At 39.2% G+C, this 15,746-nt stretch overlaps 1 protein-coding gene and 1 long non-coding RNA gene across 9 annotated transcripts in view; one reads left to right on the top strand and one right to left on the bottom strand.

Annotated features, from left to right (window-relative positions):
• GRIK1 (glutamate ionotropic receptor kainate type subunit 1) overlaps positions 1 to 15,746 on the bottom strand; it is a 161,469-nt gene that overhangs the window by 113,897 nt on the left and 31,826 nt on the right. The gene's annotated exons all lie outside the window — the stretch shown is intronic.
• LOC124417197 lies at positions 790 to 3,470 on the top strand. The gene is made up of 3 exons (XR_006931477.1): positions 790 to 1,392; positions 1,900 to 1,951; positions 2,335 to 3,470. It is a non-coding gene; the product is annotated as an uncharacterized LOC124417197 (long non-coding RNA).

Raw genomic sequence — 15,746 nt, forward strand, 5'->3', positions numbered from 1 at the left:
GTGGCTTGCCAATACAGTTGTTTGCATATTTCCAACACTGATCTCTGAATGCTATTTGGCTTGTTAATCCTACACTCAAGGGTTACCCATTTGGTGAGCTCCAGTCAAGCAAATATTTGGCTGAGTCTGACCTCAATGAAGCAAACACACAGAATGGAAACAAACCAAAACCAAACTCCAGCAGTGGTACAAACTCTTAAACTCTTACTTGAGATAACTACTCCCCAAATTGATGTATATGTAGTCTGTGATTTGTGATTTCTGGAACCTCCTTTCCTTCAGTAAAGACTACGGCTACTGTCAAAAATAGGAACTTTCTCAATAAATCACTGCAGCAGTTATTAAATACCTTTGGATTCATTTCAGCATTTAATCACTCACAAAAGCTGGTTTTTGCCTCATATGTTTCTGCATCCTTTAATCATGAAGGAATTAACTGCCAAATCCTGTTTTGCTTTGTTTCTTTTTTTTGTACTTTATTATTATATTCATTTCATGTACAAAAACAAGGAATCATTACTTTTGTTTCTTTCATTCTTCTCTTTCTTTGTCTTTCTTTCTTTCTTTCTTTCTTTCTTTCTTTCTTTCTTTCTTTCTTTCTTTCTTTCTTTCTTTCTTTCTTTCTTTCTTTCTTTCTGTCTTTCTTTCTTTTTTCTTTCTTTCCCTCTTTCCCTCTTTCTCTCTTTCTTTCTTTCTTTTTCTTTTCCTTCCTTCCTTCCTTCCTTCCTTCCTTCCTTCCTTCCTTCCTTCCTTCCTTCCTTCCTTCCTTCCTTCCTTCCTTCCTTCCTTCCTTCCTTCCTTCCTTCCTTCCTTCCTTCCTTCCTTCCTTCCATTTTCTTCTTCAATGAAGCTACTCACAATTCTCCACCCTACATGAAAATCAATTCCCATTCGGATTGGATCAAGAGGATCACTGCCCTCTCCCTTCCATTCCCACATAGCCTGCCTTTCCTCATTCTGTGCCTCTTTCCAACAAACTGCCATAAATGGAAACTTTTGCCTCCTTCTAATCCCCCTTCTCGCTCACTTTTTAAACAAGTAAGGGTTCCTCTGAGGCTTTGAGGATAGAGATCCACAAAAACTTGTAGCTCTTTCAGTGGCAGACTTGGTAGCACTTTTCTTTGAAATGATCTTCTGCCAGGGATTACCAGCTAATGCACCTGGAACTGCATTAGTTTGTTCAGGCTCTCAGTTTATCTGAAAATCGTTTTCCAGTAATCTTATGTACACCATCTGGCTAAACATCCTGTGAGGAGCAGCCGCTGTGCAGAGAAGGAAGCTCTCTCTTCCCCAGGCTGTTGCTAAGCAGCTCAAGTAGTAACAACCAACTCATTGATGCCTTCTTCTGTGCCGGCCTGGGGCCGGGCATGGCCATGCAGCCTCCAGTCTCCAGTGAGTTATGGGAAATTCTTATACCATCCCTCCAACTATCAAACCAACATATTTTCTATTTTTCTTTTTTTTCCTGTAGTGGTTATTTTTGGTTAGCAGGACGCATTGTCTTTAGCCACATCAAGTCTTGGGTTGCTCTTAAAATTAGATGGGGACAAATGTGAAGCTCCTCCCTGGCAGCCCAGGTGGCTGCCTCTGCACAGCTCATAAGCACAGGACCATGCATTGACTGGCAAACTCCTGCCAGCAGCTTCCCACTGAAATGAATTCTTCAGAGATCTTGCTCATTAATCTATGGGATGCTGCAGGTGCATTTATTAATGCAAGAGCCCCATGTTCCAATGCTGTGATCTTTTCTGACACGTTAAGCCATTTTTAATTTGCTCTCATCATCTCCTGCCTCTCTAGCAGGCATTAGATAACTCTGGGGTCCTAAACAAGCTGCTGTGATTTAGGCAGAAAGCAGGTGAGTTATTAATCTTATGCAAATGCCTGTTTAATTTTCAGGGATTTTGGCACTGTTGTAAGTACTGGAAGTCATGGACTACAAAGAGAAAAGGTAATTTCCTGTTTGTTTAATTGATCTTCTGTAACTTTTCTCCTGGCTGGTAAAGCTAGGTAATGGAATTTGCAATGTAAAATCATTATTAGAAGTGCCAGTATGACATTTGATTAATCCAGTCTATTTAGGCGTAATAAGACATACTTGACTTATGTTCTGAAAGTAAAATTGCCTGCTATTTCCCTTCCTGCTTCTTAAATATATTTATAAACATCCCTAATGCTATTATACATGGACCTATTTGTTCATGCATTACTACTAGGAAGTGATAACTCCTCCAAAAGTGTTATCTCAAAGGTTTCTAACAGGAGGAAACTTTTGGTCTGTGCAATGTCCAAACATTCTCTGAGATGACCAATGCCCTTCTGACTTTCCTTCAGGTTGAGGAGGGCCAGCTCTGGCCACTTCTCCACTGGCAGGTTTCCAGGAGAAACCCAGCGCCTGCTGATGACTCAGGAACCAGCACTGTTCTCATTCATCCTGGAATCAATTTTCTGCAGTGTGAGTTCTTGGATAAAACCGAAAATAACAGTACTTCTGACTGTTCAGGGAAAATAAAGGCCTCTTGTCATTTCTTTTCAGTGCAGCCACTCTCAAAGCCATGGCCAGATACAATTCATGGAAGATGTTTTCTCTCTGCTCGCATCTTCCTGTGTCATTTCTATTAGATAGAGAACCTTTTTGCTCTCTCCAGATCAAGCAACAGTTAAAAATTCTTGTTTATTTTGGCAAGTATTGTTTTAACTCAACAACAAGCAAAGCTATTTCCTCTTACAAAGTGTTTCGAATTGGAAACAGCATTCTTTAAGCAAGGTCCAACTATTGCAAGTGACGTATGTTGTAAGATCTGGGTTACTTTACAGACATCTTTTTTGTAATTGTGTTCAAGAAATTACTCTGTCCCTGGTTTTGTTTCATTTTATGCTAATTGCTGTAACTTCTATTTCTGTCATAGAAATAATAAGAGCGATCATATCCATTTAATTTGATCATTTATGTTTCACTGCAGTGACCAAAACAGGCAGCCTACTACTTCATGTTACCATTCGTCACATCTTACTAAATCAGGCTTTCAAATGAAAGTAATTGTAAACACACGTGAAATGGTACCTTTTATGCCACAAAGTGTTATGAAAAAGCTTTTAAACCACAGCTTTTTCAAGGTAAAAATCAGCTCCTTAGGTTTTATTTTTACCTCTTCAGCGTCTCGCAGCCTGACTTTCATTTGTAAGTCAAAACTTTAAGGAACATGGGATGTTGTGAGCTTTAAAAACAAATAAAGTGTTATTATGTAGTAGGTTTCAAAAAATGTTTTATTCACATAGATCGTATTTAAATGCTTCCCACTATAAGTCTACTGGGGATAGGACTATCTGCAAGGACAATGCTGAAACAAAACAAATCAGGACTGATTTTTAAATAGAATTTTTAAAAAATAGTTATTTAAAGCAAAGTATCTTTGGAAACCTATGATCTGACTGGTAGGCCAGAAGTGTTGATTTGCTTTTAATAGGAGGTGTACAAGCATTTGTTACCATCACTGAGAGATGCTCTTTGTGGGGGTGCTAGAGCCCCCGCCTTCCTCTTTCATCAGTGATGTCATAATTTATGAGTTTACCCCAATTTTGAAAACATCAAAATGAATGCTCTTCAAACCTTTTTCTATCAAAACCATTGACCTGAATGTACTAACAATTTTGGCTTTTCTGAAGCTTTGTTTTCCAATGAGTAAGTGATTCATCCCCTCCTTCCTTCCTCCTGACAATCTTGTCTTTTGTCTGCAGCGCTTACAAAATGAACTTCTGATTCCATTTTATGCAATCAGTAGCCAGATGGTGGCTGGACAAGAAGCAGCCTGATTTACCTCAGAATGGTACTAAACTTCCCCAGCTGCTACAGAGAGGGAGTGCTCCTTTTGAAGGAAGCGTAGTTTATGGCGCTCACAATGAAGCAGCAAGTTGGCTGTAGGTGAGTGTTTATGTAGAAATCTATTATTTGACTGTGCTCCCACAAGCAAGGAACATAGTTTTGGGGACATGGTTAGTGGGCTTGAAGGTGATGGATTGATGGATTAGATGATCTTAGTATTTTTTTCCAACCTTAATGATTCTATGATTCTATGAAAACAAAATCCTTGGATGCAGCTCAATCACAGAATCATAGAATATCACAAGCTGGAAGGGACCTGAGAGGATCATCTGTTAAGCTCTATCCCCTGCAGAGAGTAAAACACTGGTGTCCTTGCAAAAGGTATTGATGAGAAGCCACCAAGAAGACAGCACACTGTTCTTGTCACCTACATTACAGAAAAGACGTACAGAGATGGCTCACCAGGATGCTCAGGAGGTGGAAAATCCATCTTCTGAGTGGAGAATAGATGAGAAAGCCTGGATCACAGACTGAAATAAAGGCAGCAAAGGAATAAGCTTTCTCCTTCTAAAACAAATTTTTGGTGGCAGGGAGGAGTGTAAAATACAGGGAGGGAAAAGCTGAAGGACAAAACTGGCACATGGACAACTGGATATGAAGCAGTCATGAATAAATCTAAGACAGAGATGGAAATGAGATTGTGGAACAGGCTGCCACCGTGACAGTCTGGCTCTTGCTCACAGATTAAATGACAAGTTTGTAGAGGGGTGCGGGGGAAAAGAAAAACAACTCACTCTTCCCCCTCTCGCCTCTCTCCCCCAGAAAATGATTTTGGTTGAGATAGGGGTGAGGGAGAGAGGGAGCCTGCTCAGGATTCCTGGCCACTCTTCAGGGGAAGAGAAGCCGCATTTGTATGGGCTCATCATTCAGCTGGCAATGACAGGCAATGATTTCCAGGCTCTTCCCTCTCCTTTCCGTGACTGTTTAAAAACTGTTTGTGTTGGTTTGAGGGTATTTTATTATACAGAGAATAGGTGGTATATTTGACAAGACTTAAATATGAATTGCTGCTGTGCTGCCTGAAATATCTGATAACGGGCACAATTCTAAGCAGCGCTTTGCTGCGGTGCCTCTACTTGTTTTTGCTGAGAAGTTTTCTGCTCTCTAGTTTGTTTATCATTATTATATCTCGTCTTGCCTGATGTATTCAATGGTTCGTAAATGCAACTTTCGTTCTGCAGTTAGCAGTGTTGTGGATGTTAATAAATTGCCCTCCAGTCATGCTGCATTTTCTTTCTGCAAAGTGAGCCTTCTCTTTTGCACACAGAAACAGTTATTATATATTCCGTTTTGCAGTGTGAACTCGTGGAAGGTGAATCTTCAAGCACCTCACTAATGAGCTTAGACTTGCCTTACATCGTGTGTTGCACAAACAGGCCAGAATAAAGCTATTTTCTTTGATTACGTCCTTCCTTTCTGGATAGCAGTGCTACCAAAGTACTGTCCCTATAATACCCCTGTAATTCCGTTCTGTTATGTTTACTTTACCAGTTTAATAGTCCTCCTTATGTAAATGCTGTGCTAAGTCATTGAATGCATTTTGATTCTCTAAAACAGCTCTTCGTATTTCTGCAGCACATAGCTTCAGCTGAAATCAGGATGCTGGATTTTGTAAAGATTTTTCTTGAAAACTGAGGTACTGAATCTCATTCTGAGTAAGTAAATATTGGTTAGTTGAAGTTTAAGCTTGAAAAAGATTAGAGATCTTTAATTAGTCCAAATTATTATATTTCATGCTGTAATGTAGCAAATTAGATTAGTCAAGCTTAACATCTCAAAATTACATCAATGATTGCATACATTTTATTAATATTATAATCTTTAATCTCAGATCCCTCAAGGTACTAATAATTCTCTAATCCATCAGTGACTTTAACACTACTATTTAAAACCATAATCATTTCTTCCAGTCTTATGATACAAGAAGTATCTATATATCAGAAAAAGACAAAATACAGTTCAGAATGTGAGATTTCTTTTAAACTTCCGAATTAATAAAGTGCCTGTTTTGCATTAATGGTTAACCAGGACCAGCTGCAATGGTTTCTTTTTTTGACTGAGCTTAAAAGAAGAGGCTGCTTTGTTCAATTTTAGCTTATCCTCCCATCAGAGATGGGCTTGGCAGAGCCAGATATCTGTTAGTGCCATGTCATCACTCCAAATTCACAGAAAATACTGCCTTGAAAGAAGTTTGTGGTGATAATATGCAAACAAACTAGGTGAAATAATTCAGGCACATGTGTTCAAATGAGAGCAGAGCTTGCAATGAGTGCGGGGCCATTGTTTTTACAGCGAGTTTTCTTCATTCATTCCCAGAAAGGCTAGGGCTGAAGGAGCACAAGAAGAATAGAAAGATGAATATGAGAGTACCAGTTATTAGTTGTTCCTCACAGATGGAGAATAGCATGGCCTGAGTGAATCAGAGATCTTCATCTCCAGTCTTCACTTCACCACCAGATTTTATAGAGAGCTGTCCATATTCCCATGGCACACCACACCCCTGAGCCATTCTCCCAAACCATTCACTTTCACAGGGACACACCCAAGCTTTCACCTTTAATAGAGAAGAGCCTTTGGGAAGATCTTATTTTCATAGTTTCATTCCAGTTTGCACTACACCTCACAAGCAGAGCATTGCAGTGATACAGGATACAGCTGTTCATTCTTGCTCATCTGAGCCCATAGGCTGAGACTTACATATTTAACAGATTATCACATCTATTGTATCTAACCCACGTGTAAGACTCCAAAGTACTACTTCTGCAGGGGAACTGAATACCCTAGGCTATGTGATTTGGATCAAGCAGTTAAAGAACAGCTGACATTAAAGCTAGTAACTAGCAGGTGGTGGCTGACCAGCCTCATGTACCTTCAAAAGCCGATTCAAAACTGCAACACTGACTGCTCTAATCTTCTTAATCCTAAAGCCTGAGACAACCTGAAGGCGTGCTGAGGAGTTTGCCTTGTTACAGTGAGCTGGGACTGTTCTGAAGAGCTGTGTCTCCAAGGCTAAATTTCAGTATCTCTCACCAGCGCTACATTCCTCTGGAAAACAACAGCTTTTGCTTTGCATTAAAACACTACCTCACTTCAGAGCTTCAGTTTGTAAAGATACTTCTGTCTTTTTCCAAGTGTATTTCCTTATGTTGTACTTGAATTCATTTTGCCTAGGTGCTATGTGTAAGAAGAGAGCTCCTGACACTGCACTCACCTCAGTGAGGGAACTGATGGGCGATATGGGAGTGGGAAAACCCAGGAGAAGCAGAGAACAGTGTGTGCTTGAACGATATTTTAGTATAAGAGGAACAGAAAGAACAATGGGCAAAACCTATTTTCCTAACAGCAAAATCAAAGCATTAGGAGATTTAAACATGAAAAGCAAAACAAATATACTAATGTTTCAGCCATTCTGATTTACACAGTTTCATCCCTCACTTGCAGTTTTGCCACTCTGTTATGCAAGTAGAACAAAAGAAAATTCCATGGTTTTATCCTCGTAATTGTCTACCGATAAAGACACAAGAAGACTGGAAAAGGTCCAGCAAAGGATGCTTCTTGCTAAGAGAAGATAAGTAGCATCAAGAAGGCATCACTCAGCGCTGGACAACATAAGAAGTCCTATTCACAGCACATTGTGCAATAGAACTCCTTACTGCTGTGGAACACAAAATCATTTACTGCTTGGTTGATTTATCATAGCTTCCCAAGATACTCAAGGCAATTATGAGTTTATACTGTGCGACTACTTATTGTCATCTTTATATGTCAGTTTAATGCTAAACTTTTTCGTCAAAATCAGAATTAGCCATATGCTTTAATGATTTGCTTCAGAATTTTGCTTCCCCAGCATGCCTGGCTGATCATTAAAATGAAACAGAAAATTGAATGCATCCATAGGAGACAGAATCAGAATATCTTCTGTCTCATGGAATTCACAGAGGACAGTCAAATAGTATTGTGGAACTGAAATTGTTCATACTTGCAAAATTTCTCCTCTTTCAGGGACATTTTCTTAATTATACCAATTTTTCAAACATATCTTCATTTTTACAAGAAGTTTCCTTTTCAAACATTTGTTAAAAGAAAGATAATTGCAACCAGAAAGCAGAAAAATGAAAAGAACTTTAATTATGCATTATAATAACAAATGTGTTCTAGTTCAGGTGAGCTAGACCAATTATATATGATTAGTGATTGGAAACAATTGATGTTTCTTCATTTCATTTTGGGTCTCCTGACCTTTTATGGCAAACGTGCTACTATCTGTCTTTCCCTGCTGCTCAAGACAGACCAAACATTTTAATTTATAGACCACTTTGGAAATATTCTTTCTGTCTGCATAGAAACAGTTTCTACTGAATTTGATTAGCATTTGCTGCATGCTCAGAAAAAGGAAGAATGTTTCTTTGTAGCTCTTGTTAAAATGCAAAAGAAAAAGCTATTGGGTTAGTACTGTCTTTCCTATATATCTCATTTTGTATCTAAAAGATAGATCAATTGAAATGTGTATTTAAATTCTACTTAGACATTAAACGAAGTTGAATAGGTGTGTATACTAAACTGTAAAGTTACATATACAGTACTATAGTCAATACCAAACTTTGATGGTTTTTGGTTCTGAAGAGAAGGTCATTGTGGCCTTAGTGCTCCAACTGAGATTGAGAGATGAGTCTCCCCTGCACCAGTCATTGCACAAACTGCATGAGAGTAACCAACAACTTCATTATCCAGTCAGGGAAAAAGTAGAAGGTATGGCACAGAATGAAAACCCAGAGATCAAAGAAATCACTGAAATCCAATGGTGTTTCGTTCAGCTTGGCATAGATCTGATTCTGCTGAATGACCAGAGTCATTACACTGGACCTCACGGCCATGGAGCTGTAACTGCAGCTCCTCAACACACAGGCTCACAACTGTGTGTTGGAATATGGCTGCAGTGTTGCCAGCTTGAAGAACTTACTGAGCATTTCTCATCCAGAAAATGATTCAGAAGACAAAGCAAAGAGTGCACTGTTTAAAAGGACACACAAGGTAACGCAGCATTCGATTTCTTGTGGTAATGTTGACATAACATTAGAGAAAGTAATTAGAACTCTTATTAAAAAGTAAGTTGCCTTTAATACATCCTTCACTTTCCTCTGGCTGTGGCACATGATTTCCACTGTTTACTTTTGCTTAGTGCTTCTGAATAGGTCTTTAATCCAATGCCTAAATCATTTGGGATACGATGTTTCAGAATACTTTCTTTAGTAAAGACATATGAGAAGTGCACCATGTCAGAATAAATCACCAGAAGCTCTAGTAACTAAAACATTTGCATTACTGAACCCATACTTTAATATAAATGTTTGTAATTCACATTTTGAATCTGTTTCAAATGGGATATAAAAATGGACCAAAGCCATGTAATTGCTCTGTCTCTCTCACTTCATATTGTATTTTTCTTCAAAATATGCTTTTTCTACCCAAAAACTCAGTGTATCTGGGTTCTTCCCCTGCATCAGCAGAAAAGTATTCTGCAGGTAATGTAATATTCTGTAACTCCATTACTTTCAGACTGCCTTTGGAAAAACTTATGCAAACTCCCTCAAATCTAATGAAGCTGTACATCACTGGGCTCACTTTGAAGGTAATAGGGTTGCACATAGTGACCTGGGGGCACAATTTGGTTGCTTTTACTGATGATGAGTGAGAAGAAAGAAACACCCTTAAGTCTCAGAATCCACAGGGAACCCAGAGGTTAGGATAGGAAAGTGCAATTTTATGCCAGGTACCTCTGATAGAGAATCAAGGGGAACAGTAAGTATGGATCTCTGCAGTGACTCTTGGTCACATCTTTAGGTAAAACTTCCTTCTGAGTCTACTTATGTACCAGAGAATTAGTGACATTTTAATTCGTAATCAAATTAACTGCAATCATCCTTACTATGGAAAAAAACACTTACCACTCCGACAAAAAGGATATGTGTGGAGACACAGCAGAGGTGCTCTCACTAAGAAAACATGTGGAACGGATAACGCATCTAAGAGCCCAATCACTTTTTTCATTAGTATCAGCAGATATAATCAATGATACCACCTCTCACAGCCAGTAGGACCAAATGAGCTGGAAAGAAGAGAGGGTGGATGGAAAAATCCTATAGGTTTTCTTGGTCTTTTTCTCTTACTCCCCTCAAGGGTGTTTGCACAGAAAACTACCTTTGCATTCCAGATATCTGCAGAGTGAGAACATTAAGCATTACTTTCCCAGTGGCAACTGATGAAATGATTTCACTGGTAACAGTGAGTGCTGCATCTTACCATATGCTATTGGGAAAATACTGATTAATATTTTCACGCCAGCAAGCTTGGGATTTAGTAGAGATTAAAAGGTAACTGCCCCTCATGCATGTTTTGCATTAGTTTGCAACTAGAACTAATCAAAGCAAAACCGTCCATACAAATTTGCAGTACAAAATGAGGATTCATGTTAAAACTTTGCATATGAAAACAATGAGAATACAGAGCATGTGGCAGACGAAGAGTGAGAAAAGACAAATATATATGCATGTTATTTATCCGTGAGTGGGGGAGAAAAGAGGCAGTTCTTAAAATGTCCACTGACCAACTCTACTGCCATTCTTCTTTCCTACTTAATGTTCCTCTTCCTTCCATCACTTTGCCCGATGAAAACTAGTGGCAGCCACCTCCCCAGACAGTAACAGGGAGGTAACAGAAACGCTAGCAGAGCTGATTTTCTCACAGTTTCCAGATGTATACTTCTCAGAATCCATACCAGGTGATTGCTATATACAGCAGTATGCAACTGAATTCCCTTGAAAAAAATTTTTATCACTTAATGAACACCTAATCAGTTATTTGCCATCTAGGCATAGACTCCCATAAAGGTGTCTGGAGGTCACTCTCATCAGGTGTCCCTCACCAAGTCTGCTCTCTGTAGGCTCAGGAACAGCGCGCTGTTCATCCTTTGCCATTTTAATTTTTCTAGTGTGCATAGGCAGTAGAGTGTGATGGTGTGCATCATGCCTTAGGACACAGCCTGAGATATTACGAAGAGCTTGAATTGTGATTTGGCAGCACCTCCTCAGCAACTACTTCTCTAGCTCAGAAATCCTGCACCATAGTCTGCCTCTGAAGCACACTTGTCCTCTCAGTCTCCTCTTTTGTTGTTTCCCAGGAAAAGGTTTTTTTTTTTCACTTCAACTAATCAAGTGGCTTGAGAAGTTCTGAAGGTCAGTCAGAGGTACAGAAAAAATCAGTGTTTCCTTTGTGTTATATAAGTGCACACAGATAAATGGTTTCTGTCCCCAAAGCTTGTAGTCTAAGCAGACAAAAGTGAATAACAAAATGACCAACCTTTACAGTGTATCTCAAATCTTAAGCAGTGCAACACTTCCTCTGGAAAAAAACAAAACAAAACAAAACAAAAACAAACAAACGAACAAAAAAACAGATCTTTCGATTTCTTTTTCTCTTACAATGCTCTTAATCACACTCTCTGTATATTTGCTTGCTGAAATGGAAATCAGAGACTAGTATTAAAAGCACACTCTGTTAGTGCACTGGATTGTGCAGAACTGAGAGGTAGGTAGCCACTTAATCCTGGCTTTGCCTGGAGCTCACCTGCACACAGGGGATCAGTGGGGGACCTATGCACATCTAAAATCCCACCAGGGTCCTATTTTGAGGCTTTATGTTTTGTTCTGACATTATTTCAAACAGTGGAGGATGCCAGATTGTACCAACTGCCTTCAAATCTAGGGCAAATGGAGCATCCTATCTTTAACATGCCCTAGAAATGGTGAAATTTAAAGGTTGTGTAGAATTTAATACAAAGGAGCTCAGTGAACTTATTAGATGTTAAATAGCATGTCCTTTCTCCAAAAATAGATACAACCTTTGCAAGACATAAATACTTACTACAGTGAAAGATAATTAATATCTCTGCCTTTACACAGGAATTATTCAACCATGCCCCTTGCGTTCATGAGAATTTGAGCTCAGAGGGGGAAGACAGATGATGGACTGTAACATGGCATCTAGGATGGAGAACCAGATTTAAATCCTTCCACTCGCAGGAAAGATGTCAAAGGTTTGAGGCTAGTCACCTTTCAAAACTGCACACAGCTGGCAGCTTCTACTTACAAAAAAACCCAGAGAAACTGGGGCTTCTACCCAAAAAGTATTAGGGTGACAGCTAAGGAATTACCCTCTGCTTGAGGGTAGGAAGGCTTTACAAAGAGATCTAGATGGATCGATGGGCAAAGTCAAACTGCATGACATTCAATAAGGCTCAGTGCTGGGTCTTGCACTTGGATCACACCAACCCGATGCAACAGTATAGGCTTGGAGAAGAGTGACTGCAAAGCTGCCTGGCGGAAACGACCTTGGGCTGCTAGCTGACAGCTAACCTAACATGAGTCAGCAGTGTGTCCACATGGCCAAGAAAGCCAATGGCATCCTGGCCTGCATGAGAAATGTGGCCAGTAGGACTAAAGAAATGGCTAATCCCTTGTACATGACACTGGTGAGACTGCACCTTGAGTACTGCATTCAGTTTTGGGCCCCTCACTAGCAGAAGGGAGTTACGTTGTTCAAGCATATGCAGAGATCAGCAGCAAAGCTGGTGAAGGGACTAGAAAACACGACTTATAAGGATTGGCTGAGGGAGCTGTAGCTGGAGAAAGGGAGGTTGAAGGGAGACCTCATTGCTCTCTAATAACTACCTGAAAGAACGTTGCAGTGAGACGAGTGTTGATCTCTTTTCTTGGGTGACAAGTGACAGGATGTGAGGAAATGACCTCGAGTCCTATCAGGGAACATTTAGACTGAATATCAGGAAGAATTTCTTCATGGAGAGAGTGATCAAGAGTCGGAATGAACAGCCCAGGGAAGTGGTGGAGTCAGAGGTATTTAAAAGATGTGGCACTAAGGGACATGATGTGCAGATGGGACTGGATAGCTGAGGTTGATGATTGAACTTAATAAAATTGATGATCTTTTCCAGTCTAGATGATGATAGGCAGACAGTTGGACTGCATGATCTTGTAGGTCTTCTCCAACCTTGGTGATTCTATGATTCTATTCTATGTTTCCATGAAACTGAAACAAATTATGGTTACTCCAGCTTCCATGGTTGAAGCTGTAAACCTCACAAGAATTATATACTGAGAAAAGGTAACTGTTTACAGTCAGCAGTAGCAATTCCATTTCAAATTATTCTATCTGATGTGTTATATGAGAATGTAGCTATTATCTAGCTATGCACCGGTATTTATTATTTATTAGTTTCAAAATGCATCTCTTACCAGACTGAAAAGTACTGCTTTTCTCCGAGCTTCAGCCTGCACAAAGAAGGCAGTTTACACATTCCAGAGAAAGCCTACAATGAACATTCCCACACTTAGTTTAAAATTCATCACCTGAGCAGTGTGATTCTTGTCTTCTTCTGAAAACAAAAGTAAAAACCAGATGAGGAATACTGCAGCAAAAGTTTGTGTGTGTTAGTGTTTCATTTGAGATATCTTTCAGTTTTTCTTCCTCAGTTACTTCAGATTCCTTTATGCTTCACTCTCTTATCATAGGTAATTCATCAGCCTGTATGTCTTTTATTACTATTATTACTGTTACAAAAAAAATCTTGAGCTTAGGAGAAGCAAAATAATAATTTTGCAATATCACAGCACACTTAGAGCATAATAAATGTTGTTGTTGCGATCCTGGAAGAGCGAGTAATCACTAAGCATGGTGGGCAGAAGGATTCACTCAAAAAAGTGAGGTTTAAAAAGCACAGACAAAATGAAATTTCAAATTCAGCGAGAGGCTCAGAAGATGCATTCAGCAGAAACTGAGTCCTTTAGGTCAAAACTGAGATCTGTTCCCACTGCGTCCTAGCGTGAGATCGAGCCCTGGGTCCTTACCTCACATCAATATGTAATGACTCTTTGAGAGGTCACTGCTGAGATGTAAATTGGCACAGCTTTACTAGTTTTTGATGCATGGTGGTGATTTAAATGCACTGACATTCCGATGATCCTAAGTCTTATAATACATAAACATGCTCAGATGATCTGAGGAAGCAACTTCAGTTCAACAACTTTCTCCTTTCCTGCAGCTTTCAGACAGCAGCTACTCACAGAGCCAACTGCACATCTTCGCCATGGTAATCCCTTTGACCCCCCAGTAGGTAAAACTGCTAGTACTTGTAGGATGAAGCTGATAGGGACTTTACTACTTTATAAAGTAATACTAAATTATTGTTTTGAAGAGTTTGGGTCTTTGGTGGAGACAGGCTTTCATGAGCTGGAGTAGAAATCTTCCACCAGTCTCGCAGTGGGAAGTCTCAACCAGTTGGCACAGAGCTACATTGTCCTTATTCTTCACTACAACAGTGCCACTGAATGGCATTTCACTCATCCTAAATGATGAGTCTGCCACCCAAGCAGAAACACAATGAGCTGATGCAGATGAATTCCTGAAGCACGTGAGGACCTCTCTGCCATGGAAGGCTGCCGGATAGCACACCACTGAGCACACTGTCAGATATGAATAATGCATTGACACTTTACTCCCACATCATTATACCTTTCACTCTGCTGTGTCTGCACAGATAGGATTGATTCACACATCATACACTGCAATGTTCATAATGAAAGAAGACTGGAAACGTTTGCACGGTGAGAAAAGAGAACGTGAATAAGTATACATTTGGTATAACCTTATTATTGGTTGGTCCTTTGGTTTCTAATGGGGCATGAAATGCCATCAGAAAGCTTTTTGCTTTTATCAAAATATTCCGTTTAGGTAATATTTCAGAAGTAGGCACTGCAGGCCTGATGCAAACTGTCTACTTGCATATGGTCTAGCAAGATTGGGAAAAAAACATGTTTTGAATTTTGAAATATACTGCTCTCCAGAACAATGTTTTATAACAGGCTTGCCATCCATTCAGAACCATCATTTAAGACATCTTGCAGTACAGAATGATCTCACTCATGCAGTAAATTAATCAGAACAGAAATGTTGCATATCAGCAGTGTCATTATGTGCCTGTAACACAGTGCATTGTTTTTCAGAAAAGAACAGACACTGAAAAATAATCTGCAGATTTTTTGTCTCAGGATGTTACATTTCTCAGCCAATCTTTTGTTTCTTCACCTGTACACTCAAGAGAGGATCCAAACTATGTATCGGGCGAGCTGGCACAAATACCTGAATGAGATGTTAAATTAGGATTAATGACCAATTTCCCTCTATCAATCCATGCAAAAGTGGACCAGTCTGAAAATGAGGGTAAAGTAACACAGAGGTTTAAAAGAGGCTTTACAAATAGAAATAAGCACCCAGCAAAGCCACATGTAGTTTCAGAACAATAGTGTTTTTCATTTTAAAGTGTTCAAAAACTGTATCAGAATTATGAAGTGCAAAGATTTCTGTGGCCTTTTGATTAGGCCCATAACATCTCAGGAAATGTTTAATCATTGCAGTGTTTGCATCTACTCAAAATTCACCACGTATTCATCTTTCTAGAGTTCTGACTTCTACATTTCAATTCCATTCACATTGAAAGTGGCACAGGATTAGCTCAGATCATCAAGAACATCAATTCAGGGTAGTTCATACATAATTACATTTTAATTAATTCTGATAATTTGGAAACTGGTTTTTATTTTTTTATTTTTAAATGTGATGTCAATTCATGAATTTATTAACATAGAAATATTCCTTATCTTAACACTGCAGCAAACAATTCATTTTTTAAGGTGTAATTTGTATTATTTTTTTAATCTATAGCATTTTTGAGTACAGACAGATCTGATACCTGTACATTTCAATTTTCCACTTTTCGCAGTGAACACAAAGT

This window comes from Gallus gallus, chromosome 1 (assembly GCF_016699485.2).
Source record: "Gallus gallus isolate bGalGal1 chromosome 1, bGalGal1.mat.broiler.GRCg7b, whole genome shotgun sequence".
Classification (NCBI taxonomy): Eukaryota; Metazoa; Chordata; class Aves; order Galliformes; family Phasianidae; genus Gallus; species Gallus gallus.